The following is a 13,014-nucleotide window of genomic DNA, read 5'->3' as shown; positions in this document are numbered from 1 at the left end:
TGGATGTGTGAAGCATGTCCTTATGTGCTATCTTACTGCTCAAAATGGTCAGATTCCATACCTATCTTACTGCTACCAATGATTTCAGGCAGTCTGGTCATCTTTTTGTCCTCTTTTTGTAGGATCCCAGAAGGGTTTTGCAGGCCTTCAAAGCAACAAAGGCTCGATGGCCTAAGAAGGCTATTTCTTCGGCTTACGTTCTGAGAGGTAGATGTGCTCCTTCATGTCAAGGCTCATTCTACCAGGTCTTTGGCGACTTCTTTGGTAAAGTCTAGGGCAGTTTCATTGGCAGATATCTGTCGGTCAGCGACGTGGTCTTCTCATTCCTTTGTTAAGCATTATGTTTGGATGTGTCTGCTCAAGCAGATGCTTCCTTCAGGGCTATGGTTCTCGCAGCAGGGATATCACAGTCCGTCCCCTCCTAAGGATTGCTTTGGTACATCCATTGTCTGGACTTATCCTTGGGATATAATGGAAGGAAAAATTATTTAATTACCTGATAATTTTCTTTCCTTTATTCCCAAAGAATCAGTCCAGAGCCCACCCTTCTGTGATGGTTTTGGTTTTCCAGGTTCTATGTAAATTTGTGTGTTTGTATTCTGGTTCCGTTATCTCCAAGGCACGAGTTCTGCTCTTTATTTCATAGTTCTTTTATCTAGAGGCTAGAGGTTTTCTCTGAAAGTCACTGTCTTTCACTGCTTTATTATCAAATACTGGCTTGATTCCTAAGCATAGGAGCTTATGAGGCACAACTCAGTTCTTTATCTCCACCTGCTGGAGGATGGTCACAACCCATTTGTATGGACTGATCCTTTGGGACTAAGGGAAAGAAAATTATCAGGTAAATAACTAATTTTTCCTTAATTCAAATGCATATCCTTGTTTATTAATGTTTATAAACTTAACAAAGAATCATGTGATCACTTAATTTCTTGAAAGGCTCCATAATGTATGCTGCTTCAATTAAAAAAAAAAATACACTGTTCATTAGTCCTGAGATGGACCCGTGTTTTGCCAAAGCTTCTTTAGGGTTATATTGTAAACCATAAAATTGAAGTTGTATCCACTTTATCTAGAGATGTAAAATAAAAATGTTTAATTAAGAGGGGGTCAATATTCAGGCGGCAGCAGTGAGCATTTTGCTGACTGCCACCAGTGTTATTCCTGGATATTCAGTGCTAGGCCATTTCCAGGCTTTGGCATTGAATATCTGGTTTTTGAAGAGCCGGCTAACACATTTATTTTATTTATTTACTAGCCGTTAAGCCCGTTAAAACGGGCGAGATTTCCAGCTACCTCCTCGCTGCCGCTCCCTCCCCCCTCTGTGCCGGGCCCCCTGCACTGACTTGACAGCGCCTCTCACCACGTGTGAAAGCGCTGCAGGCAGCAGCAGCAGATCGCTCTGCTGCTGCCTGCAGCGCTTCCACATGGAGGTCAGAGGCGCTGTCAGGTCAGTGCAGGGGGCCCGATATGGAGGGGGGTGGCGGGGATGGGGGGGAGGGTGGAGGTTAGTGCGCGCGATGTTCGTTTCCAGGCTCCAGCGGTAGCGTCGACAGTCCGACTCCGTTTCCCTCTCTGTTCTGCCCTCTGACGTCATCACGTCTTGACACGAGGGCAGTCTCTACTGCGCATTTGCAGGTGAGTCAGTCACTTGCCATTTATATGTTTGATTAGGATTTATTTACTGCCTTTTGAAGGAATTCACTCAAGGTAGTGTACAGTAAGAATAGATCAAACATAAGCAATAGGCAATTGCAGCAGTAAATATATTCAAATAACAAAAAAAGTATGGCATAATATACTAACAATGTCAACACAATTCGTAATAGAACATTTTAATTGATAGTGAAGGGTAAAGCAAAGGTGGAACATATAGATAGGTAAGAGAAGAAGAGTTAAAGATGATTAAAGAAAATTGCACATGAGGTCAGAGATGGTAGGGTAGGAGTGGATAGACATATCCTGCTGCAGTATGTGCCGTTTAAGTCGATATACAGCGCTTAATGGGCATGAGTTACCATATAAACATAAGAATAGCCATACTGAGTCAGACCATCTAGTCCAGTATCCTGTTTCCAGCCGTGGCCAATCTAGGTCACAAGTACCTGGCAGAAACCCAAATAGTAGCAACATTCCATGGAACCAATCCCAGGGAAAGCAGTGGCTTCCCTATGTCTAACTCAATAAAGATAGGACTGTGTTTTATGTGGTCCCATTTGTACATTTTCCCCATCCAGTTAAGGGATGAATATTGGCACTTAACTGGCCAAGTGCCGACTCTGCCATCAGAATGCCCACAAAATAGCTGGTTTTCACTTAGACACTAACTGTGAATTTTCAGTGGTGATAACCAGTTAAGTGCCATTGAAATATTATCAGACAGCCCCAAACAAGCAATTGAACCAGTCAGTGGCCATTTCTGGCCAGTTAAATTGTTTTTGAGTATCAACCAGAAGGTAAACAACAATAAAAATACTCTGGCAACTGATTTTCAGTGCCTCATCTTCAAACTACTTGCATCAACCATCAAAAACACGCTCTCATTTCAACTGTTGAAAACACTGTCTCACTTCACTATATATTGAGCATTCTCCTCATACCACCATGACCTGATTGGCTTAATTTACTCTAAAGGGTGTCACATAACTCTGATTCAAAATTAAATCACATTAAGCCCCTAGGGATCACTTTTTTCTGTTTGTAAATCCACTGCTGTTCTTTGCAGAAAAATACTCAAGATATATATCTCCCTCACTGTTGCCATGCAAAACTAAGCACCGTTTTCTCCTTGGCTTAAACATAGACAGTAAATGTAATGCACTCAAACAATCTCTTTAACAAGGTTTTATGGAACGCGTTAAACCCCACCACAAGTACTCTCCCACTATGAGCAATAAGCCCACCTAAAAAGTGCAAATACCCCAACCTCTCCTCCCACCTGTATAACTTTCTGGATCATTGCCTATATCCAAGCTGACAGAGAGCACAGCCATAAGATTAGTTGGTACTATTATACAAGAGGGGTGCCCAAACTTTATCCCGTTTTCCCTGCCTCTTTGCTCTGCAGTCAATTGTTCAGTCTTATAGACATACCAAACTTTTGCCTTGATTAATGGGAGAGATCAGCATGGGTTCACCCAAGGGAAGTCTTGCCTCACCCAATTGCTTCATTTCTTTGGGCCCTGAGCTTTCTCCCGGGGAGTGACGCCCCTCCGTCACCTTCAGTCCAAGCAATAACTGCAGCATCCCTCTGGCTGAAGGGCCCCACGCTCTCCTAACCTTCGGGATCTAAGGAGCAAGGACGGGGTGGGGGGGGGTGGAGATAGCAAAAGTGACTTCCAGACCCTGGGGGGTGGAGGGGACAGCAACAGTGCCTTCCACACCCTGCGCGCGGCGGAAGCCGGCCCTTTACATCCAGCCCACACTTAGCGTTCTGACCTTCAAGGAAGCCATCTTCAGGACCACAAGGTCTTTGCCTTTCTCCTTTTTCCACGCTTTTCCCGGCGACCTGTCCCGCCTTTATTCGCAGGCCAGCTTGCCCCGCACACGCTGGACAAAGGCCTTTGCCTTTTGCAAACCTTTAGTCCCTGCTTCCCTCCGTCCCTTCCTAAGGCTGGGCTTCAATTGCTTTAGGGGAGGGCAACACAAAGAGCCGGACACAGAAAAAAGGCTTGCAACCTGGGGGCAAGGCGGGAGGGCCTGCTTTTCCGTCCACCGGCCTTGCACCAAAGCCAATGGCAAAAGAGAAAAGCCAAGGACCACGGCCGGACGACACCTGCCTGGCAAAGCAGCAGGCGGCAACAAAAAACAACAGCTAAAAAGCCTACAGCACCTGGTATTCCCAGGCGGTCTCCCATCCAAGTACTAACCAGGCCCGACCCTGCTTAGCTTCCGAGATCAGACGAGATCGGGCTGTGTTCAGGGTGGTGTGGCCGTAGGCAGGGAGACAGCTTCCCTCTACCCCTCTAAACCTTCACTCAGCCCGCCTTTGCTCCTCCTCCCCTTATTCCTTTCTCTCTGGCTCCTCCCAGCCCTTACCACCTTCTGCCTTTTCTGCACATGCACGGCTTCAGCAGCCACCAGCTTTTTCCCTCCCTTATGGACGCACACTCCCCTTTCCCCTTACCAAGCACTCAGCCTTTCTGCAAAACCACACACCAGCAGCCTTACTCTCACCTCCTCTCTGGCCAGGGCCCCCACACCCGTCTTCGGCAAAGGCCTGCTCCACTCTCACTCTCAAAGCACCAGCCTTTCCTTAGCCCTGCTCTAGCAACAGCCACCCTCAAACCCACAGCACGCCAAACAACACTAAATGTCAAAGGCTCTACTCTCCTTCTAACCCGCCCCCTCCCACAACCACCTGGCAAGCAGGCCACAACCGCTTAGCTGCACACCAAGCAACCTTCACAAACACGCCTCCCCGCCGGACACTTACCAGCGCACCCCACCACCACTTTCCTCCCGCACAAAACAACGCAGCGCAGCTCTGACACTCCTTTTTCACTCCCCCCACCCACAATGCTTCTCCTTCCTACAATCGCCACAAATTATGTGCTGCCTTTAAACAACTCATTCAGAGGCAGCTACAGCGCTGCCCACGGGCTCTGCCAAGTCAGGGCGGAGGAGGAGGAGGAGGCGGCGGGCGGCGGGGGGGGGGGGGGGCAAAATTCTCCCTCCGCTGCAAGCCCAGCGCACTGATACCGAAGTCTTGCCCTACTGGGACACACCCAAGCTCCAGCCAAGCACAGTATCCTCTTTGCAACCGTGGACAATCCTGCAAACAGCCCAAGACACTACTATACCTTTCATGCTGCTTAGCCCACAAACAGCACTGCATTTACCAATTGTCTATTTCAATTGCCGCTTCTGCACTTTTCTTTTACGAACGCTAGGCAAAACTTGCTTTTTTTTAAAGCCCGCTAAGCTAACTGCTCTTACCACATTCTCCCCCAACCAATTCCACACTACAATTACACGGCGGCCACTGAAGAAATATTTGCTCCCATTCCTTTTCAATTTCCTGCTTTCCAGGCCCCCTAGTCCTAGTCTTTTCGCAAAGCCGAACAAGCCATTCACGTGCACCCCGTTCCACTTCACTCACTAGTTTCATATAGCTCTATCCTAGCTCCCCTCAGCCCCTTTTCTCCAAGCTGGCTCCAGGCAGCACTGGCTCTGCCGGGAGAAAACTTGCGCCTACTCTCTTTCGCACCGTCCATACACATCAACAACAGCAAGCGCTGCCACGCTTACCCTACGCTTTTATTCTGGTCCGGGGGAAAAATAGCCCCCTGTCCGCTCACAGCCATGCCCTACCCGCACGGCTACGCCTTACTCTGCCGTCTCCCCTTTTACAAGGGGTGCGGGAGCATGGGCCCTGCGCTTTCTGCCGGGGAGTGAGCACCTTCAGTCCAGGCAATAACCGCAGGATCCCTCTGGCTGAAGGGCCCCACGCTCTCCTAACCTTGGGGATCTAAGGGGTAAGGGAGGAGGGGGGGGGGCGGACAACAACAGTGCCTTCCACACCCTGCGCGCGGCGGGAAGCCGGCACCTTTACATCCAGCCCACACTTAGGTTCTGACTTTCAAGGAATGCCATTTCAGGACCACAAGGTCTTTGCCTTTCTCCTTTTCCACGCTTTTCCCCGGCGACCTGTCCCGCCTTTATTCGCAGGCCAGCTTGCCCCGCACACGCTGGACAAAGGCCTTTGCCTTTTGCAAACTTTAGTCCCTGCTTCCCTCCGTCCCTTCCTAAGGCTGGGCTTCAATTGCTTTAGGGGAGGGCAACACAAAGAGCCGGACACAGAAAAAGGCTTGCCACCTGGGGGCAAGGCGGGGAGGCCTGCTTTTCCGTCCCACGGCCTTGCACCAAAGCCAATGGCAAAAGAGAAAAGCCAAGGACTACGGCCGGACAGACACCTGCCTGGCAAAGCAGCAGGCGGCAACAAAAAACAACAGCTTAAAAAGCCTACAGCACCTGGTATTCCCAGGCGGTCTCCCATCCAAGTACTAACCAGGCCCGACCCTGCCTTAGCTTCCGAGATCAGACGAGACTCGGGCGTGTTCAGGGTGGTGTGGCCGTAGGCCAGCGGAGACAGGTTCCCTCTTACCCCTCTAAACCTCACTCCAGCCCGCCTTTGCTCCTCCTCCCATTATTACCTTTTCTCTATGGCCTCCTCCCAGCCCTTACCACCTTCTGCCTTTTCTGCACCTGCACGGCTTCAGCAGCCCACCGCTCTTTTTCCCTTCCCTTATGGACGCACCACTACCCTTTCCCATTACCAAGCAACTCAGCCTTTCTGGCCAAACCACCCACACCAGCAGCCTTACTCTCAACCTCCTCTCACTGTCCAGGGCCCCCACACCCGTGTCTTCGGCAAAGGCCTTGCTCCCACTATCACTCTCAAAGCAACCAGCACTTTCGCTTAGCCCTGCTCTAGACACCAGCAACCCTCAAACCCACAGGCACGCCAACAACACTAAATGTCAAAGGCTCTACTCTCCTCTAACCCTGCCCCCTCCCCACAACCACCTGGCAAGCAGGCCACAACCGCTTAGCTGCACACCAGCCAACCTTCACAAACACGCCTCCCCGCCGGACACTTACCAGCGCACCCCACCACCACTTTCCTCCCGCACAAAACAACGCCAGCGCAGCTTGACACTCCTTTTTCACCCCCCCCCACCCCACAATGCTTCTCCTTCCTACAATCGCCACAAATTATGTGCTGCCTTTAAACAACTCATTCAGAGGCAGCTACAGCGCTGCCCACGGGCTCTGCCAAGTCAGGGCGGAGGAGGAGGAGGAGGAGGCGGCGGCGGGGGGGGGGGGGGCAAAATTCTCCCTCCGCTGCCAGCCCAGCGCACTGATACCGAAGTCTTGCCCTACTGGGACACACCCAAGCTCCAGCCAAGCACAGTATCCTCTTTGCAACCGTGGACAATCCTGCAAACAGCCCAAGACACTACTATACCTTTCATGCTGCTTAGCCCACAAACAAGCACTGCATTTTACCAATTGTCTATTTCAATTGCCGCTTCTGCACTTTTCTTTTACGAACGCTAGGCAAAACTTGCTTTTTTTAAAGCCCGCTAAGCTAACTGCTCTTACCACATTCTCCCCACCAATTCCACACTACAATTACACGGGCGGCCACTGAAGAACTATTTGCTCCCATTCCTTTTCAATTTCCTGCTTTCCAGGCCCCCTAGTCCTAGTCTTTTCGCAAAGCCGAAACAAGCCATTCACGTGCAACCCCGTTCCACTTCACTCACTAGTTCATATGCTCTATCCTAGCTCCCCTCAGCCCCCTTTTTCTCCAAGCTGGCTCAAGGCAGCACTGGCTCTGCCGGGAGAAACTTTGCGCCTACTCTCTTTCGCCACCGTCCATACACATCAACAACAGCAAGCGGCTGCCACGCTTACCCTACGCTTTTATTCTGTTCCGGGGGAAACAATAGCCCCTGTCCGCTCACAGCCATGCCCTACCCGCACGGGCTAAGCCTTTACTCTGCCGTCTCCCCTTTACAAGGGTGCGGGAGCAGGGGCCCTGCGCTTTCTGCCGGGGAGTGAGCACCTTCCAGTCCAGCAATAACCGCAGGATCCCTCTGGCTGAAGGGCCCCACGCTCTCCTAACTTGGGGATCTAAGGGGTAAGGGAGGAGGGGGGGGGCGGACAACAACAGTGCCTTCCAACCCTCGCGCGGCGGAAGCCGGACCTTACATCCAGCCCACCACTTAGCGTTCTGACTTTCAAGGAAGCCATTTCAGGACCACAAGGTCTTTGCCTTTCTCCTTTTCCACGCTTTTCCCGGCGACCTGTCCCGCCTTTATTCGCAGGCCAGCTTGCCCCGCACACGCTGGACAAGGCCTTTGCCTTTTGCAAACCTTTAGTCCCTGCTTCCCTCCGTCCCTTCCTAAGGTGGGCTTCAATTGCTTTAGGGGAGGGCAACACAAAGAGCCGGACACAGAAAAAGGCTTGCACCTGAGGGCAAGGCGGGAGGCCTGCTTTTCCGTTCCACCGGCCTTGCACCAAAGCCAATGGCAAAAGAGAAAAGCAAGGGACTACGGCCGGACGACACCTGCCTGGCAACGCAGCAGTGCGGCAACAAAAAACAACAGCTAAAAAGCCTACAGCACCCTGGTATTCCCAGGCGGTCTCCCATCCAAGTACTAACCAGGCCGACCCTGCTTAGCTTCCGAGATCAGACGAGATCGGGCGTGTTCAGGGTGGTGTGGCCGTAGGCAGGGAGACAGCTTCCCTCTACCCCTCTAAACCTTCACTCAGCCCGCCTTTGCTCCTCCTCCCCTTATTCCTTTCTCTCTGGCTCCTCCCAGCCCTTACACCTTCTGCCTTTTCTGCACATGCACGGCTTCAGCAGCCACCGCTTTTTCCCTCCCTTATGGACGCACACTCCCCTTTCCCCTTACCAAGCACTCAGCCTTTCTGCAAAACCACACACCAGCCGCCTTACTCTCACCTCCTCTCTGGCCAGGGCCCCCACACCCGTCTTCGCCAAAGGCCCTGCTCCACTCTCACTCTCAAAGCACCAGCCTTTCGCTTAGCCCTGCTCTAGCAACAGCCACCCTCAAACCCACAGCACGCCAAACAAACACTACATGTCAAAGGCTCTACTCTCCTTCTAACCCGCCCCCTCCCACAACCACCTGGCAAGCAGGCCACACCCGCTTAGCTGCACACCAAGCCAACCTTCACAAACACGCCTCCCCGCCGGACACTTACCAGCGCACCCCACCACCACTTTCCTCCCGCACAAAACAACGCAGCGCAGCTCTGACACTCCTTTTTCACTCCCCCCACCCCACAATGCTTCTCCCTTCCTACAATCGCCACAAATTATGTGCTGCCTTTAAACAACTCATTCAGAGGCAGCTACAGCGCTGCCCACGGGCTCTGCAAGTCAGGGCGGAGGAGGAGGGATGGGAGGCGGCGGCGCGGGGGGGGGGGGGGGGGCAAAATTCTCCCTCCGCTGCCAGCCCCAGCGCACTGATACGAAGTCTTGCCCTACTGGGACACACCCAAGCTCCAGCCAAGCACAGTATCCTCTTTGCAACCGTGGACAATCCTGCAAACAGCCCAAGACACTACTATACCTTTCATGCTGCTTAGCCCACAAACAAGCACTGCATTTTACCAATTGTCTATTTCAATTGCCGCTTCTGCACTTTTCTTTTACGAACGCTAGGCAAAACTTGCTTTTTTTTAAAGCCCGCTAAGCTAACTGCTCTTACCACATTCTCCCCAACCAATTCCACACTACAATTACACGGCGGCCACTGAAGAAATATTTGCTCCCATTCCTTTCAATTTCCTGCTTTCCAGGCACCCCTAGTCCTAGTCTTTTCGCAAAGCCGAAAACAAGCCATTCACGTGCACCCCGTTCCACTTCACTCACTAGTTCATATAGCTCTATCCTAGGCTCCCCTCAGCCCCCTTTTCTCCAAGCTGGCTCCAGGCAGCACTGGCTCTGCGGGAGAAACTTTGCGCCCTACTCTCTTTCGCACCGTCCATACACATCAACAACAGCAAGCGATGCCACGCATTTTCCACTACGCTTTTCTTCTGGTCCGGGGGAAAAATAGCCCCCTGTCGCTCACAGCCTTGCCCTACCCGCACGGGCTACGCCTTTACTCTGCCGTCACCCCTTTTTACAAAGGGGTGCGGGAGCATGGGCCCTGCGCTTTCTGCCGGGGAGTGAGCACCTTCAGTCCAGGCAATAACCGCAGGATCCCTCTGGCTGAAGGGCCCCACGCTCTCCTAACCTTGGGGATCTAAGGGGTAAGGAGGAGGGGGGGGGGGCGGACAACAACAGTGCCTTCCACACCCTGCGCAGCGGCGGAAGCCGGCCCCTTACATTCCAGCCCACCACTTAGCGTTCTGACCTTCAAGGAAGCCATTCAGGGACCACAAGGTCTTTGCCTTTCTCCTTTTCCACGCTTTTCTCCGGCGACCTGTCCAGCCTTTCTTCGCAGGACCAGCTTGCCCCGCACACGCTGGACAAAGGCCTTTGCCTTTTGCAAACCTTTAGTCCCTGCTTCCCTCCGTCCCTTCCTAAGGCTGGGCTTCAATTGCTTTAGGGGAGGGCAACACAAAGAGCCGGACACAGAAAAAAGGCTTGCACCTGGGGCAAGGCGGGAGGCCTGCTTTTCCGTCCACCGGCCTTGCACCAAAGCCAATGGCAAAAGAGAAAAGCCAAGGACTACGGCCGGACGACACCTGCCTGGCAAAGCAGCAGGCGGCAACAAAAACAACAGCTAAAAAGCCTACAGCACCTGGTATTCCCAGGCGGTCTCCCATCCAAGTACTAACCAGGCCCGACCCTGCTTAGCTTCCGAGATCAGACGAGATCGGGCGTGTTCAGGGTGGTGTGGCCGTAGGCAGGGAGACAGCTTCCCTCTACCCCTCTAAACCTTCACTCAGCCCGCCTTTGCTCCTCCTCCCCTTATTCCTTTCTCTCTGGCTCCTCCCCCTTACCACCTTCTGCCTTTTCTGCACATGCACGGCTTCAGCAGCCACCGCTTTTTCCCTCCCTTATGGACGCACACTCCCCTTTCCCCTTACCAAGCACTCAGCCCTTTCTGCAAAACGCACACACCAGCAGCCTTACTCTCACCTCCTCTCTGGCCAGGGCCCCCACACCCGTCTTCGGCAAAGGCCTGCTCACTCTCCACTCTCAAAGGCACCAGCCTTTCGCTTAGCCCTGCTCTAGCAACAGCCACCCTCAAACCCACAGCACGCCAAACAAACACTAAATGTCAAAGGCTTTACTCTCCTTCTAACCCGCCCCCCCTCCCACAACCACCTGGCAAGCAGGCCACAACCGCTTAGCTGCACACCAAGCAACCCTTCACAAACACGCCCTCCCCGCCGGACACTTACCAGCGCACCCCACCACCACTTTTCCTCCCGCACAAACAACGCAGCGCAGCTCTGACACTCCTTTTTCACTACACCCCACCCCACAATGCTTCTCCTTCCTACAATCGCCACAAATTATGTGCTGCCTTTAAACAACTCATTCAGAGGCAGCTACAGCGCTGCCCACGGGCTCTGCCAAGTCAGGGCGGAGGAGGAGGAGGCGGCGGCGGGGGGGGGGGGGCAAAATTCTCCCTCCGCTGCCAGCCCAGCGCACTGATACCGAAGTCTTGCCCTACTGGGACACACCCAAGCTCCAGCCAAGCACAGTATCCTCTTTGCAACCGTGGACAATCCTGCAAACAGCCCAAGACACTACTATACCTTTCATGCTGCTTAGCCCACAAACAAGCACTGCATTTTACCAATTGTCTATTTCAATTGCCGCTTCTGCACTTTTCTTTTACGAACGCTAGGCAAAACTTGCTTTTTTTAAAGCCCGCTAAGCTGCTCTTACCACATTCTCCCCCAACCAATTCCACACTACAATTACACGGCGGCCACTGAAGAAATATTTGCTCCCATTCCTTTTCAATTTCCTGCTTTCCAGGCCCCCTAGTCCTAGTCTTTTCGCAAAGCCGAAACAAGCCATTCACGTGCACCCCGTTCCACTTCACTCACTAGTTCATATAGCTCTATCCTAGCCCCCCTCAGCCCCCTTTTCTCCAAGCTGGCTCCAGGCAGCACTGGCTCTGCCGGGAGAAACTTTGCGCCTACTCTCTTTCGCACCGTCCATACACATCAACAACAGCAAGCGCTGCCACGCTTACCCTACGCTTTTATTCTGTTCCGGGGGAAAAATAGCCCCCTGTCCGCTCACAGCCTTACCCTACCCGCACGGGCTACGCCTTTACTCTGCCGTCTCCCCTTTTACAAGGGGTGCGGGAGCATGGGCCCTGCGCTTTCTGCCGGGGAGTGAGCACCTTCAGTCCAGGCAATAACCGCAGGATCCCTCTGGCTGAAGGGCCCCACGCTCTCCTAACCTTGGGGATCTAAGGGGTAAGGGAGGAGGGGGGGGGGCGGACAACAACAGTGCCTTCCACACCCTGCGCGCGGCGGAAGCCGGCCCTTTACATCCAGCCCACCACTTAGCGTTCTGACCTTTCAATGGAAGCATTTCAGGACACAAGGTCTTTGCCTTTATACTTTTCCACGCTTTTCCCGGCGGACCTGTCCCCGCCTTTATTCGCAGGCCAGCTTGCCCCGCACACGCTGGACAAAGGCCTTTGCCTTTTGCAACCTTTAGTCCCTGCTTCCCTCGCCCTCCTAAGGCTGGGCTTCAATTGCTTTTAGGGGGAGGGCAACACAAAGAGCCGGACACAGAAACAAGGCTTGCCACACTGGGGGCAAGGCGGGAGGCGCTTTTCCGTCCACCGGCCTTGCACCAAAGCCAATGGCAAAAGAGAAAAGCCAAGGACTCACGGGCCGGACGACACCTGCCTGGCAAAGCAGCAGGCGGCAACAAAAAACACAGCTAAAAAGCCCTACAGCACCTGGTATTCCCAGGCGGTCTCCCATCCAAGTACTAACCAGGCCCGACCCTGCTTAGCTTCCGAGATCAGACGAGATCTCAGACGAGATCGGGCGTGTTCAGGGTGGTGTGGCCGTAGGCAGGGAGACAGCTTCCCTCTACCCCTCTAAACCTTCACTCAGCCCGCCTTTGCTCCTCCTCCCCTTATTTCCTTTCTCTCTGGCTCCTCCCAGCCCTTACCACCTTCTGCCTTTTTTGCACATGCACGGCTTCAGCAGCCACCGCTTTTTTCCCTCCCTTATGGACGCACACTCCCCTTTCCCCTTACCAAGCAGCAGCCTATTCTGCAAAAACCACACACCAGCAGCCTTACTCCTCACCTCCTCTCTGGCCAGGGCCCCCCACACCCGTCTTCAGGCAAAGGCCTGCTCCACTCTCACTCTCAAAGCACCAGCCTTTCGCTTAGCCCTGCTGCTCTAGCAACAGCCACCCTCAAACCACAGCACGCCAAAACAAACACTAAATGTCAAAGGCTCTACTCTCCTTCAACCCGCCCACCTCCCACAACCACTGGCAAGCAGGCACAACCGCTTAGCTGCACACCAAGCCAC

General features: G+C 53.1%; 4 non-coding genes and 1 pseudogene across 4 annotated transcripts; all 5 read right to left on the bottom strand.

The window, feature by feature from the left end:
* Positions 1 to 3,820: 3,820 nt before the first annotated feature.
* Positions 3,821 to 3,940, bottom strand: LOC115460793. The gene has a single exon (XR_003940579.1). It is a non-coding gene; the product is annotated as a 5S ribosomal RNA (ribosomal RNA).
* Positions 3,941 to 5,961: 2,021 nt separating this feature from the next.
* Positions 5,962 to 6,082, bottom strand: LOC115460816. Its single transcript, XR_003940594.1, has one exon. It is a non-coding gene; the product is annotated as a 5S ribosomal RNA (ribosomal RNA).
* Positions 6,083 to 8,123: 2,041 nt separating this feature from the next.
* On the bottom strand, positions 8,124 to 8,242 carry LOC115460804. Its single transcript, XR_003940586.1, has one exon. It is a non-coding gene; the product is annotated as a 5S ribosomal RNA (ribosomal RNA).
* Positions 8,243 to 10,277: 2,035 nt separating this feature from the next.
* Positions 10,278 to 10,396, bottom strand: LOC115460781. Its single transcript, XR_003940572.1, has one exon. It is a non-coding gene; the product is annotated as a 5S ribosomal RNA (ribosomal RNA).
* A 2,017-nt stretch (positions 10,397 to 12,413) lies between these two features.
* Positions 12,414 to 12,544, bottom strand: LOC115460828 (annotated as a pseudogene).
* Positions 12,545 to 13,014: the final 470 nt, after the last annotated feature.

Source organism: Microcaecilia unicolor, chromosome 1 (assembly GCF_901765095.1).
Source record: "Microcaecilia unicolor chromosome 1, aMicUni1.1, whole genome shotgun sequence".
NCBI lineage: Eukaryota > Metazoa > Chordata > Amphibia > Gymnophiona > Siphonopidae > Microcaecilia > Microcaecilia unicolor.
Note: the sequence above shows the minus strand (reverse complement) of the source record. Positions and strands in the feature narration are given on the sequence as shown.